Genomic DNA, 14,984 nt, shown 5'->3' with positions numbered 1-14,984 from the left:
AGGAGCAGGGCACATACAGTTGGATCCTACTGCTGAAATGTTACTGAGGTGTCCTCTGGTTTGTTCATGAACACGCAACCAAGAGGACTAGGAACCAAGGGGCTAGATATGGAGAGGATGCATCAATGTGGACTGCAGCTCTGTGCCTGGCAGGTGCCCTCCATGTCTATGTGGAGGATTCATTGATGTACGGCCTGTTATCTTTATCCCAGCAGCTGCCCCATTTAATTATAGCGGGGTTCACATAGGGCTGCTATAAGGGAGGGAGATGGTATCTTCCTCTGCTGCTCAGCTCTTCCGTGAGCAACCAAGCTTCTCTTCCAGGCTGTGTAACCAAGGGAAGAACAAAGCCCGAGAAAGTGTCTTTGAGGGCAATGTCTGCAGACGGGGCACTGCGGTAGGATGGATGAGTCTCCTCTTGTTTGCACTTCGACAGTTGGCTTTGGCAGCCTCAGAGCCATTGCAGCTCATGAGCATCAAAGGGTTCCTGTTTGGGTATGGGCAGACCAGACTTCCCTTGAGGAAAAAGCAGGACCACATTATTCAAAGTAGTTGCATGTAATTGAATAAAGAAGCTCGGCGCCTTGGAGGGGGAGGTATGGCCACCATTAAGTGTCTCACCCTTTCACATAGAAGTTGCAGAAGACTTAGGCCATGGGAAGGCCTCCCAGAATAAATAGTGATCAAATACAAATACACAGTAGCATTTGAAAGTCTGATGAGAAATAATTATATTGCATTAGCTGTGTCATTACATACAAGGCCACCAATGCTTTAATCACAAAAAGGGTTTGGAGATACTATGTGTACACACTGTCAGAGGCCCCTCCTTCTCTGCCAAAAGAAGGGGTGCAAGGAAGGCAGAGTGTTCCTGTGTGGCTGAATCTCAAGCACTGTTTCAGTATAGAGTTTGCCACTTGTCCATTTGGTCTTACTTGGTCTAATTAAACTATGATATCTCCCCACAAACCTGACTGCATTTACCTCCTCAGAGGTTTTTAAAAGCTCTTGAATCCCTGTGTCTGTCGCATTTCATGTGAGGCAGGTGTCAGCATTAGAGATAGTCATTAGGGAAAAACAAAAGCAAACTCCAAAACCAATAGGAAAGGTCAAGCCTGGCAAACTAATAACATGTCTGTCAGGGTTGATGGTTGTTCGTAGGGAAATATATCACTGAGTTGCAAAGGTTGTAATGCTGGTAGTGATTTGAAGGACTGTAAAACCAGGAGGAGAAGCTGCATGTGCAGATAACGTGTCTTTAGGCTTCTGGAGGTCCATGCAGGACTCTGTTTTTTAGGAGTGTTTTGCGTATTTTGTTGCTTCAAGCAGCACCATTTCAGGTGTAGCTGAGCGGTCATTCATAAGGCAGCACAAAGCAAAATTAATGCTCTAAGATTGCTGTTTCTTCTAATGAATGTTTCTCCAAAAGCCTTGAGATGCAGAATGGAACGTAGCTTTCTGCTAGCTGGAAGGGTAAAAGTAATAATGACAATACAAAATGTTTCATGTGTTCTTTGTGCAGAAGAGGTGAACAAATTGTATAATCTGAGAAGCCATTTAGCCGAGTTTGGATATTATGTTCTAAAGTGTGATTGTGATTGTATCAACTCATTTGGTGGGGCTGCAAGATACGAGCTACTCAGCAAACATTTCCATTTACTTTACCCAACTTCTTCGTTGAAGTATTGAAACACTGCATTGAAGCCCAATGTAATACAAGATGAAGAGAATTAGAGAGAATTTAAACATGTGCCTTTTTATTTTTTAAAATTTTTTTTAATATATCACTGGCAAACACTGTGTAATAATTCCACAGGCCTCAGTAGAAATGTCCTAGTCTGAACACAGCATTTTTCAGATCTGAATCAGCTTGTGTTTGTGGAAGTTTTATGCCATTTTGCAAAGTTTATTTTCTCAAATGAGAAAGAAATATCCAGAAATATCATGACTTCTACAGAAAACAAGTTGGAGTAGGCCAAATAAAACGACAGTCTCCATTTGGCAGGGAGAAGAGATGATGCAATTAGCTGATTTTTATTAAGAAATGAGTAGAGGTATGAATTTGATATATAGCCTTTTTCTGGCCAGAAATATTGTGGTGTACAGAGCAGAAAAGATAAACAGCTAAATGCTTTAGCAAAAATGACCTGTGTCTATGTCTATACTCAGATATCGTTCAATTATAAGAATAAAGAGATGAAAAAATAGACTAAAAGAAATGTGCTTAATTTATTTTCCTTCCGTGTTGTACCACTTTCCAGTTTCCTCCAAATCTCTAAAACTAAGAAAAAAACCCCTACTGAGCCTTTGAGAAAACCCTGTTTCTGTACATATACTTCTGGAGTTTGGTTTTGTTTATAGTTTGTGGATTTTTTTTCCCCCCCCATTTTTATAATCTAAGCAGGTACAAGCATATGGAGGAGAAAGAAAAAGAGGTGGTTGTGCTTGGGTCAAATAGAGAAGGATGAATCTTGCTCTTATGCTTGACCAGATTACACCACCACTGAGCACTAGACAACACCATGATAATTTTCACTGGTTTCTATGGGTTATTGTCAGGTGTTCTGTGTTGAAATAAGGGATCTAAAAATCTGACACCTGTCACTCATTCAAGTTTTGGTAGACACAAAGTTTTATACAACCACTTGAAATTCAGGGGATTGGCTGAACCCTCAAACCTTTTGAAACAATGCCAATTAACAGTGAGAAGAGCACAGCTGGGTGACTTCTTCTCCTCCCTGAAGCAAACTCAATAGCAGAAGCATTTATTACCAAGTAACTGGGCTTGCTATGGCTTGGTGGCCTGAATGGGGATCCGTGAGATCATACATACCCTCTAGCACCTAATGAGAGTCAAGTGGTCCATGCTGAACATCTGGGCTGCCTCTGCATCCCTGGAGAAAGACAAACATCCCCAAGGACCTCCAAAGGTCTTCTATCGATGACTGAGAGACCAGAGAAGGAGCACAGCTCATTACCTTAGATGGGATCTCTCATTCTTTACAAGCCAGTTGAAGACTTGTCCTAAAGAGATCAGGTCTTCATTGAGGTAAGGAAAGCCTGTGTCATGGGAGGAACAAGGAGGTTAATTCAGTTTAAACTGGTGTTAAGGGCAGCCACCAGTGAGGTGATGTTATTGGACTTGGCTGTGTGAGATATAGGATTTGTAGGGAACCCACAAGCCCCTCCAGGTCCTGTCATTCCATCTGAAAAGTGGAATTTGACATCTCCAGGTGCCATCATTGCTGCTCTCTCTCTGTAACCAAACCCAATAGCTGTTCTGCTTTTATTATAATGTACGTGTTTAATTATGTGTCTCTATGAAAATTTTTCAGAGCTGTGGTCAACAAATCATCGTGTGTGGCTGACCCAGCAAAGCCAACATCTGCCCAAAACTGTGTTTTCATGAATGTGAGTACATCTGTTCTTGCTGCTACATCTATTTTTGAAGGTGTATCAACAAATGCATTTTGGGTTTGACCTCACAGAAGGCCAATGGTGTAGTAGTCATCTCTTTCATTAATCAGCCTTACATCATTTGCTCGATCTGGTAACAGTTTTGTGTTGTTCTTTTTCTCTCTTTCATTGGTGAGTTGCTGAAGCAATGTTTGCAAAATATTTGGTTTACATGTGGCAAAGCGTGAAATGTCACTCAGGGTGAAGCCCAGGCTGGCAATGGTTGGCTGCTTCAGAGATCTTTCTGGGTACAGTCCCTTGCCTTGACATCTGCAAACAAAAACCAGAGTTGTCTGAGGTCACGTCACCAGAGGTAAACCTGAATGTTACCTTATGCTTAGGGGCAGCTTCTTTTTATTTATTTTTTGAGATTCTCCTTGGGACTATTTCTGGTGGCATTGCGTTGAAGTCTTCTCAGAGTACAGATGCTGGATGTGAGAGCCGACTCGGGCAGCACTGGTGAAGCTGGGTGTGCAGAGCTGTGCTGGAAGAGAATGAGAAAGGTTTTGAGAGTTTACTTGAAAGTGTTTTTCACATTTGGCAGTTGGACAAACCAAACCGACACAAACCATCATTTTCTTGAACACTATAGCTGGTCCATCTACCAGAACCTGTTAGAATAAGCCCATTGTCCTGAATGTTTCTCCTGTCCTAAGCCCTGAGAACTGATACAATTTATTTCCCATATAATTTCTTGATCAAACCATACTCTGCACAAGATCTTATAATTTCCTCATACAATAATAACCAAATCTTTTCAATTATATTACATTCCTCTATCAGTGCAACCGACATCCTGTTTGCCTTCCGTGCTGCAGCTGCACATAGAGTTGAAAGCTTCGGGAATATTTTCTACGATCTCCTAAATCTCCAGTATAATTTGATAGCCGCAGCCCTGTCAGATTTTGCAGCACCTCCCATTTGGATCGGGGAATAAATTGCTCCAGGAAACATTTCCCAACGCGGTTATACGTCATATAGTCAAATTTTGATTATTTGCATCCTATTTCAGAAAGCAAAGCTTTTCCTATGCTGGGAGCTCGATATGTCCCCTGAGGTTTGCCTGGTGCTGCAGGAGCTCAGGTGTTGCAAGAATTTCACTTCTGCAAAGCACAGGCACAGCAGGGGACAAAAATCAGCATTTTGGGGTGAGATCTGCACCTTGTGCAAAGGATGCTTTAGAGGTTGTTGAAGTCACTGGTGGGGCTTCATGGCAGTTTTAGCTCTTGCCTCAGTGATGTATTTGATTCAATTAAGTTAGCAAGGGTACAAATGTCACCCTAATGTCACATTGCTCCTCAAGTGCATTAGCAGGATGTACTGCAGGGTAGTGTGTGAAAGAAAAGGCTGTGGCCACCATTTTTTGGGACAGTGACGTGACTATTCCACCTGGCATTGCTGCTCACACTGTTCCCACTGGTGCTGCAGAGCTATCACGCTGCCTTTTAGCATTTTAAAAAATAGGTAACTCTTTCCATACTGGATAGCACAACTACAGCTGAATCACAAAACCTGGAGTTTCTTCATGCATTAACAGGAAAGAAAAACACAAGGTTTTGCTTCTGACATTCTAACTCCAAGTTGCAGGGTAATAAGCGCTGTCTCCTCCCCCTTCTGATCCACTTTCCTTTTAATTTTCTTAAAGATGAATGTCTTATAATCCTTAAGACTATTGAAACAGCGTTTTAATAAAACTCTGACCATGAAGTATTGCCCATGCTTTGTGCTGCTTGATGCACTTGGACCACATGTTCTGCATGACACAAACCAGCCTTGCATGTTGATGACAGAAAACTCAACATGTAGCTCATTGCTCCTTCAGGTGCTGGTCCCAGGGGACAGGTACCATAGTGTTTATGGGCTCAGTGCAAAAACTGCACTGAAAAAAAACGGTGTACTCATGGCAAAATGGATCACATTCTTCGTGGGGTTGGAGTGACTTTGCATCTGTGCTAAGCTGAAGTTTTTACAGCATTTCTATGGGGCAGACGACTAAGGTAACATGTTGTTAATACGTTAATACGTAGTTGTTGCAAATAAAACCAATTGCTTCATGTGCTCTTCACAGTGGGCTTAGAGAGGTGTTGGTGCTTTCATTGATAATGATCTTTATGTGCTTAGCTGTGAACATTCATTTCCCATCTCCTGTTGCGGCTTTTCTGGTTTAAATCAATTATTCTTGTTCATACATTGTATTTTCCAAAGTCTTTTTCCCCTAGCTGTTCCCTTCTGTCTTCTTTTGAGTTTATTCTCATCACTCTCCCCATCCCCGAGCAAAGGCGATGGTTGAGTTTGAAAGCCAGCAGCACTGAGCTTTGGAGTAAACCTGGAGCACTCATGTTACTGCAGCCCTGCAAGAGGTTGGCTTGATCTCAAGCAACCTCATCCCACTGACTCATTCAGTAGGCTCCATCTTGCTCTTGGGTTCTTCACACCCAAGTACAGCCCCTGCTGCCAGTTCCCCTTTCACACTCAGTTTCTCCTTTCGAAGCACAACTCTTTGTTCTTCATTGTGGAATTTGATGATTTTCATTTCAGCCCATTTCACTGGTTTTCCAAGAATATTTGGAATTTAATCTTGGCTGGTGAATCCACTGCAAACCGTCTAACTGTGATACAATCTCAGCCTTTGCAAGCTGGCTCTTTGTTTCTTTATTTGAGTCCTGAGCACAAATACTACCTAAAATGGATTCATGGGTCTACCCCAAAGGCCTGACTCTGAACTGACAAAACTGAGCAGGATGTTCTAATTAGTTTCACATTCATGTTAAAGGGGCTTTGTCTCCACCATATTTACCCATGTTAGCTTAGCCAAACGTCACGCAGAGTCGCAATAAGATTCCCAAGAAAATAAATCTACAAAACTTTGTTTCTGCTCCATGCTCGCTGGTGTCCTGCTATGAACATTATCTGGCTTAGGAATGCCATATTTTTTCACCTCTCTTGTTAAAAATAGTGGTCTTTTAACCCAGACCTTTTATTCACAATGTTGATTTTGTACTTCTCAGCGTGTTCCATTTTTAAGCAATAGCACTGGTTTTATTTTATTCAACACGGGGCTGTCTCCTCTGCTTCACATAGCGAATGAATCCCTTTGCTTTTGTTGGGGGAGAAAGAGATGAAAAGCTTCAGCAAAACAGGAAGCAATGACAAGATGTGGGTTTATTGGATTATTAGCCCTGGGGCATGAAGTTTGCATGATATGGTATTTTTAAAGTAGTAGCATCCAAAGGTCACTGAAAATGTCAGGCCTGTGATGCATGTTAGACTGATTTATTGAAGTTCAAGTGCTGGATCACATGGTTCATTGAAAGCTATATGTTAAATTTTCTGCATTAATTATGTTGGCCTGAATTACAGGCATTTGGTGGAGAGCTTGTTCTTGTTATGCAAAATTTATTGTGCAATTTTCTTCGGTAATTCTGTCAACTTCGATGCAGAGAGACATGTTGCAGAGCTGGATGGTAAAGGCTTCAATTTATATTTTCTGGCGTAGAAATCTCTACCTGAGCAAGAACTGCTAAAATGTGAACTGCATCTGAGGTATTGTGCAACTTAATACGGGATCAGAGCTTAGGCAAAGAGCAGTTCAGAGTCAGACTCTGAACAAAGGCATTTAATTGTCTGGTCCACAGATGTAGCAATTAGATGAGTTATCCTCCTTATTCTACTTGTGCTTGTATTCCCCCCTAAAATGGGAAAATACATATTCTCCCAGAAATACGTGACATATGTGAATTCTACTCAATTTGGGCTAGAGATTTCTTGAATAAACCACAAACCCAAAGGACTCTCAATTTCTATTTCCATTTCCTAATTATACTTTATTATATAAATATGATTAAAGTTGATAACAACAGAACACAATGTACCAAGCATTCAGGGAAAAAAACAAGCTTCAACCTTTAGTAGAATTTGGACTTTTCCTCTTTTAAATAAAAACATCTGTATTTATATTTTAAAAGTTTGCCAGGGCCAAATGTTGACAAACTGTACTATTTCCTAATCTGTAGCCTGCATTGTGACCCCTTTGTGTAGCCAGGCATGTCCTTAGCCTTCCTATACAAAATATGGTGTAAGAAGCTAGAGAGGGAAATTATTTGCCAAAAATATTTAAGAAAAAAAAAATAGAAAGAAAAATGAAGTGATGTATGCTTTCGAGATTGGAGCTTTAGAAAAAAAATTTAGTCATTTATCCTTGTTGCAATCAGGTAGGCTCAGCTAAAATAAAAAACAGATAGACTAATATTCTGTAGACTAAGAAACTGTTCTTGCCCATCTGATTTTATTTTTTTTTTTAATTACTTCAAGCACAAACTTTAGATTGGAGATTTCGCTAAGGCTACAGTGTGCTTGGATCCTTGGCTCCGTTCATATCTGCATCCTGATTCTGTTTTGACTTAAGGTATGTTTATACACACACAGAAACAAAAAAATACGTTTTTAATGCCAGTTAAACCATTCATATTAATTAAAGCTAATGAAACTAAGGTTGAATAAAAAGAAGGAAAAATAGCATAGGTTCTCACTCAATTCAGCTATTTAAATTCTACTCCAAGCTGAAAACTAAGTCACCTCTTGGCTGTTACTCATAACTGAGGAATCTGGGGTGCCCACGCAGGAGGGCAATCAACTGAGAAGCAGTAATTTGTCCCACAATCCCGAGGAGCTCATTTCTGTGGGATCTTGTGAAGACTGAGCTGTCACAAGAAGCACAGGCCCATGAGAGGCTCTTCACATGTCCATTGACTGAGACCTCTGACTTCAAACATGTCTAAAGCTGTGGTTTTCCAAGGGCTGAATATAGTGTGGGAATTAGTCACTGCTTCCCATGCTTGTATGTTCCTCCCTGAGCATATAAGGACCTTTGATCTGAACCAGTCGATATGTTCTTATGTTCTTGTAGTCTTTTCACCTCTGTTTTAACCTGTGCTAGCTCATTGGGGTTGAGCAAACTGAAATAAAAACCATCTTTTTCTTTTCTGAGTAGACATAACATCAGGAATCCTTGTTCAAACAAAGTGTTTTTAAAGTGACTGCAATTAAATTGAGAAAGGACATGAAATCTGGCCTTTATTTTTAAGTTCTTGCCTCTACAATGATTCAGATTGGCTTGGTTAAAAAAAAAAAAAAAAAAAAAAAAAGAATAAGAACCCTCCTCCTCTTGCCATAAATCAGTGTGTTCTGGCTTTTGTCCCCAGGAAGAGACTGTCTGTTCTGTTGCCAGAGTTATTCCCAGTTTTTTGTCAGAGTTAAAGGACTTGATTACCTTCAGGGACAGGCTGTTGCCTTGTGGTCCTTCCAACAGTTTCCAGAAGCTTGAGAAGACCTTCAGGTTGTGAACTGTCTCCTTCCCACCTCTTCTCTACCCAAACATTCTCCAGCTTGGGCTGAGGATTTGTGTTTTGAAAGTGTTTGGATTTTCTCTCTGCAGTTTGCTTAAATGTGGGATTGATGGGACATTTGGAGCAAAAGATGTGACAATACCATAGCCTGTGTAGCATGTGCAGCTTCCCACCTTCCTGCCCTCCCTACCTTTTTTTAACCCATATTTCTATCCATGTTCATCTTACCCTTCCATCAGCCTCCATCCCGCCACAGCATTTCATGTCTAGATTGAACATTTTATTTTATTCTGTTTTGTTTTATTTATGGGCCTTCTTTTGCTAAGGATACATCAGGCAACATTTTTCCCCAGAAACTCACTGCATTAGGACACCAGGGATGACTCATTCAAAGTGCACCTTAGGCAGTGTGATTACTATCAAAATGATGCATATTAGAATATGCAAATTGTGGGCTTGCTATTGCCAAAACCTGGAAGCCACATATGTAAGATTACAGGCTATTCTGTGGAAAAGGTGTTCGTTTTCTTTGGCTTTTTGTTTTCCTGTTGAATGTCATATATGTGAAGGCATTAGAAAGAATCCAGAGGAGTTACATGGTTTCAGAGGTCAGTGCAATAAATTAAGTAAAGAAGAGCTGTGGCTTCGATAGGAAGACAACAGGAGTATGGGCATAACAAAGTGGAATCAGTGCCTCAGTGTAAATCACCATTGCTCCCATGAAATCCATTTAGCCAAACTGGCAAACATAGAAGTTGGGAAGCTCATGCAGAAAAATGCTGAAGCAAATTAATTCATTTCCAGACCAGGCTTGGAGTTCTATAAAATCTGGTTGTCAAAAATTTCTCAGTTTTAATCCATGGCTTTATCAACAAGCTACCCACTAATGCTGCATTTCAGGAATGCACGTAAATGCCTGTTTAAATACAGTGACAGTCAAAACAACATGAAAAATTATTTTAAGTTCCACTGAAATCACACAGAATATTTGAAGTTGGATGGGATCTCTGCTCAGAGTAAGGTCAGTGAGAGCAGATTGCTCAGGAGCAACTTTTGCTTAGGTGCTGATTTTATTTACATTTTTTTTCTGAATAAAGGAAGATGCATATTCTTGACTTCTGAATAGCCTGAGACCACCAATAAAGGCCTCAATTCAAATTTTAGTCTAACTCTGACTCCCAGGAATAGCAGCCAGTGGTGATGCTTCTATATAATGTTATGTCTAGAGGGAATAAGAATCATCAGGAGCTGATGATGCTGTGTCTGTATAAAACTAAGCAATGAGAGGTGGCCACTCAGGTGACCATGGTAAAATACTGGAACAAAGTCTCAGAAAGGCTGTGAAATCCCTGTTTTTGGAGATTTTCAAAGCTTAGTTGGACAAGGCCATGGGCAAGCTGATATAATTTAAATTTAACACTGTTTTTAGCACCGTGTTGGTCCCTTTGAACACACATTGCTCCATGGTGCTGCATTTCTTGCAGCCAGTGCTTGGAGGTGCTTACCAGCCACATGGTTTCACACCTCCTCAGTCTAAGATCTGGATGGATGACAGAAGTCTGATTTTTTAAAAATTTTTTAATTTTTTTTTTTTGCAAGGTCTTCTTTGCTCTTTAAAATATTCTTCTTGCATTTGCTCTGCCCTGCCCTCTCTGAAGGAAGGCAGCCTGGCTGGCAGCTGGCAGGTGGGGATGGAGAGGGTTGCAGAAGTGGAACAAAACCTCCAGATTATTGTCTGGACTGGCTCAAAGTGCCATCAGGTGTGAGCCTTGGATAGAGATTTGTGGAGTTTGACGCCTTGCCCAGACAGAGCTTGAGTTCAATCACTTAAAGGCATGTCCGGCTAGACACAGCCATTGTGTCGGATCTGGAACAGGAATATCCTGCGTGCTTTCAATAAGATACACAAAAGTGCCTGGTTTTACAGGTCACTACATTTGTTTCTGGCCTCTGCCTGTGACAAATAGCTCTGTCTACTGCTCTCAGCTCTTACAAAGCTGTTTGTCGATGGCTGTGTAGGCGTTCAGTTCTACCTGAGATGATTTTTGCCTTTTGGCCTGGGCGGTTCAACCCCCAGGCTGGAAAGACACGCTTTGTGAGCTTGGCATAAGTGGTATTTAATTGAGTCTGCCCTCTCGCTACTTAGACAAAGCCTGTGGTGAAGACTGCATATCTTAGCAATGGCATCAAGAGGTTTTATTTGGAGACAGATTGAGATTTAGAGTGTTACTTTTGACTTTTATAAATGAAGCTGTTTTCTGTTTGCACTGTTATTTATGCTGTGATAATATTGCATCAGTAAAATATACTGCTTTGGCAGTATCAGCTCATGATCCCACCTGTCTAGGACTGTGACCAAAGCTCCTCCATCACAGATGCTCTGTGACCTGAGCTCTCACTGCTGTGTCTGTCCCTTCATCACAGCAACAGCCAATGTTGGGGCCACAGGGAGCAGACAGCCCAGGGAGACTCCCAGAATGGTGACTGAGAAAATATGCGTATTGTTTTAATTGTGCAAAATCACAGACTGGCCCACCAGTGCCATTCTGCCTTCTCCAAAGATAATGGCTATCACCCCAATATATATATATATCCCCTTATATCCCATTCTTAGAAATCCATCTGAGGGAGTTTGTGGCCTCCTGCCTGCTGCAGGACTGTCTTCATCAGGAGAGTGGGGTAGGGAGAAAAGTATGGCCATTATTAAAGGCCTGGAGAGGCCAGAATGATCCTACCTCAGGCTTGGCAAGACTTGCCATTTCAGCACATTCCTTCATCATTGTAACTCCAGGTTGGGGCTGTACAGCCAGACGGTACTGGCAAGGCAACAGAAGTTGCGTTTGTGTTTTTTGGTGGGGTAATAAAGATTAATACTACTAACTGCAAACTCAGGATGGGGGAATTTTAGGAGAGTGAAAATGTCCTGAGTCTGAATTGTGCCAGAAATTAATATCCCAGTTCTTGCAAGAAATACAGTGTTGTCTTTACAGTATAGCCAGGGCCTAATAGCTGCCTCTCATCTGAAAAGAATAATATCTCTCAGGTGGCATATCCGATCAGACTTGGATGGTTTTGCTTTTAGATACAGGTGTCTTGACTCTGTTACTGAATTCACAGCGTGGAAGGAGTCCAAGGCTGAAGGGAGCATCATTCCTCAGCAACGCGTACCAGATGTTAGAGAAATGAAAAGAAATGAAAGTCGGTGTTCCCTGGGACAACGGTACCAAGGTATTTCCTGGGCTTTAGTTTCGTTGCTGGAAAGCTTACGTGTGTCCTGTGTTTTGGTTATTGATGGACTTTCACTGCAGCTTGAGGGGAACAGGTGGACAGTTTGCACTGTAGTTGGCTCTGATCAATTAAAATGAGAGGTTGACCACATTAAAACCAGAAAGCAAGAGTTCAGTCAGAAGGATGAGCTGTAGGAAAAGAAGGATGGTTAATGCTGAGTCCTGTTTGCTGCATGTCAATCATGGCTATGTTTGTGCAGGTTTTGACAGTCAACTGCAGCAGGACAGTGCAGTAGTTCTGCCTCACAGCTGCTTTTCACCAGCTCCACGAGGGCTTAACATAATTGCATAATTGTTTTAGTTTTCTAAAGCTGTCATGCTTTCCGTTATCCTTCTAAAATCATGTTTTTGCTGATCTTCAACTGGTTGTCTTTCTTTTTTTTTTTTTTTTTTTTTTTTTTTTTTGTGGACTCATTGGAAATGTTCAGAGTTGCAAAGTACTCCTCCCCCATCAGCCCTTCAAACTAACCAAAATTGTTTGGGAGAATCTTTGTTAGAAATTGATTTAGACTGGACAAGTATGCCCCAACTACCCTTAGATATAACTGTTTTAAGTGCATCTGAACCAGTATAGTCCTGAATACAGCATCCTACCCAGGATATGGAGGAGAAATGTATTCACTATGAGTTAAGAACATAAATATGCGCTATTGAATTCTCTATTGCGATTCAGTTACCATAAACAGTAATTAAAATAGTTACTGGGTTATCCACTGGCATGAGGAACATTACATACTGTTATGTTTTCCACAGGCAAAGAGCCAAGCTCAGGCTGGAGTCAGTCTTGATACCTTTTATTTCATGCAAAGGGAATCACAAACATGAGACTTTCCTTCAAAGCTCTGCAATGTGCTCCCCTGAGGCATTTCTCACCCAAAATCGAGATGTCTCCTCCTTCTGGTGCTGTGCAGCTTTCAGACAAGTGACAGCCCCTCCAGTCCTTGGGACACGTCATGGCATTCCCAGCAAAGACATAACTTCTGGTTACTTAAACTTTTCTCCTCTGTGACCTGTGTGGAGCTCTTCTCCTGCAAATGTCCCCCTATCCAACCTGACTTGGACTTGCTGAAGTGGCCTCGGGTGATTTGGGTTGAGAAAGAAGGAGGAAAAATGTAAGCAAGCTTTGCAATACTCCTTTGGGAGAAGAGAGCTGAAGTTATTAATCCTCCTGCCTCCACTCTGAATTTCAAGCTTGCCATTTCCATCTTTAAGGGTAACGAACAGTACCATCCCCCAAATGAATGGTTTAAAAAGTAACAAATACACTTTTCAAAGTCTAATCACTTCTATGTTCTTGATAGGTAGTGTTTTCTCCCAGGGGAATTATTAGTTTCCCTTCTTTCATGCCTTTTTTTTAAAGACAAGGAAGATCCTTTGCAAATTAAAAAAAACCCACAAAACAAAACAAAATCAAACCAGCAAGTGTCAGCTAATTTATTCCCCAAACCTGGAGCTATACCCATGTGCAAGAGCTCCCAAAGTACCTGAAAGATCATGAGAAGTGATGCCCGTGGGAGCCTCTTGCTCCCCTTTTTCTCCAGCGGGTTTGCTTCCCTATGTTCACTGCAGATGAAGGGCCCATGGACAGTCCCTGTGCCTCAGCCACTGGGGTTATTTAACTTTGAAGGGTGAAGATGAGCTGAACTGAAAAGACTTTACTCTCATTGGGGCACCTGAAAAATATTTTGGATAGCAAGCTGTTTCAAAGTCTGGAGGTAAAGTGCTGAAATACACATTTTGGCTACGTTTCCCTCTGAGCTGATCAAATGCTTGTAGAAGTGATGGACAGTCCTGAAAGCAGCAAAATCCAGCTTTGAGAGGCTTCAGGGACCTTGTAGGGAAACTGAGGCACTGAGCGGTATGGACAGTGGTGTCAGCACAGCAAAGAGCTCAAGACCAAAATCCCTGTTCTAGCTTTTAGTCTCTGTAGCTCCTAGTGATGTATCTGTTGGTAAACACATCTAAAAGATTTATACATAAAGGTGCTGCAGTGAGTAGGTTTCATATAAATAGATTAGATAGAGGAGGTTTGCTTAAAATCAACTGTCAGCCTCTGAAGGTTAATATTTTCCATACTGAACAACTGTCTGAACATTCAGCTCATATAAATCTCAGCTCTATATTCAATGCTGTTCCAGCTGATGCCACGGCAGAGTGGTTATTAATTTCGTTGGTTTTCTAGAGGGAAGCTTGATAAAAAAAAAGAACAGACAACAGTACAAAAGGAAAAAAAAAAAAAAAGAAAAAAAGTAGAAGATGCAGCCAAGACATCAGTGATAAAGTGGAGCAGAAGAGACGGCCAGAGCCTTGGACTGTGGCGCGGGACATTGTGTGCTGGAATCAGGAGTTGCTCGAGAGATCAATATTTGTTGCCCTGCTGGTCCAAATGCCAAAGCACTGTGTCAGCAAGGGGGAGAAAACCATCGTGTAAATCTGTTCAGAGTGAGTGATAGGGTGTGATGTGCAGACAGCAGGGGATAATGTAACACGTCTGTAAAAGAAGATATATAGACCGTGTACTTGGATGTTTGGTAGATGGATTTTTTTTTTCCCCTGACTCTGCCTTCTATCTGTGCTCCTGTGTTTTTCTTCCATGTTTCACCCTCGCTTTATTCTAGTATTTCCTGGGTCTTGCAAGTACAACTTGTTATCATTCTGGGTGATCACGTCACTTCTTTCTAGGGCCTGGCTGAGGCAACCTTTTGCACCAAGCAAGGGATCACAGGACTATTTTTCTCTACCCAGGTTTTTCCACTGCCATGGGAAGAAGTCACCAGAAAACAGCTTTGCTTTCTGCCATGTGTAACTGGAGGTGGATGAAGGCTGGGAAGTCTTTTGCTCTGTATCCAGATGGAGAAGCCCATCTGTGCCGCTGAACAAGGGATGAAGGTATAAT

At 41.5% G+C, this 14,984-nt stretch overlaps 1 protein-coding gene across 3 annotated transcripts in view; it reads left to right on the top strand.

The window, feature by feature from the left end:
* Positions 1-5,518: 5,518 nt before the first annotated feature.
* The window catches only part of LOC102083551 (hepatocyte nuclear factor 4-beta), a 69,908-nt gene continuing 60,442 nt past the window's right edge, over positions 5,519-14,984 (top strand). For 2 of the 3 annotated variants that reach the window (XM_065028865.1, XM_065028860.1), the window contains exons 1-3: positions 5,519-7,861; positions 11,884-12,029; positions 14,834-14,977. The gene's annotated coding sequence lies outside the window, so the exon portion shown is untranslated. Of the gene's footprint in view, positions 7,862-11,883; positions 12,030-14,529; positions 14,620-14,833; positions 14,978-14,984 lie in introns of those variants that run through there. The other variant, XM_065028862.1, reaches the window with a different exon arrangement.

This window comes from Columba livia, chromosome 13, assembly GCF_036013475.1.
Source record: "Columba livia isolate bColLiv1 breed racing homer chromosome 13, bColLiv1.pat.W.v2, whole genome shotgun sequence".
Taxonomy (NCBI): domain Eukaryota; kingdom Metazoa; phylum Chordata; class Aves; order Columbiformes; family Columbidae; genus Columba; species Columba livia.
This window is presented reverse-complemented; position numbering and strand designations above follow the sequence as displayed.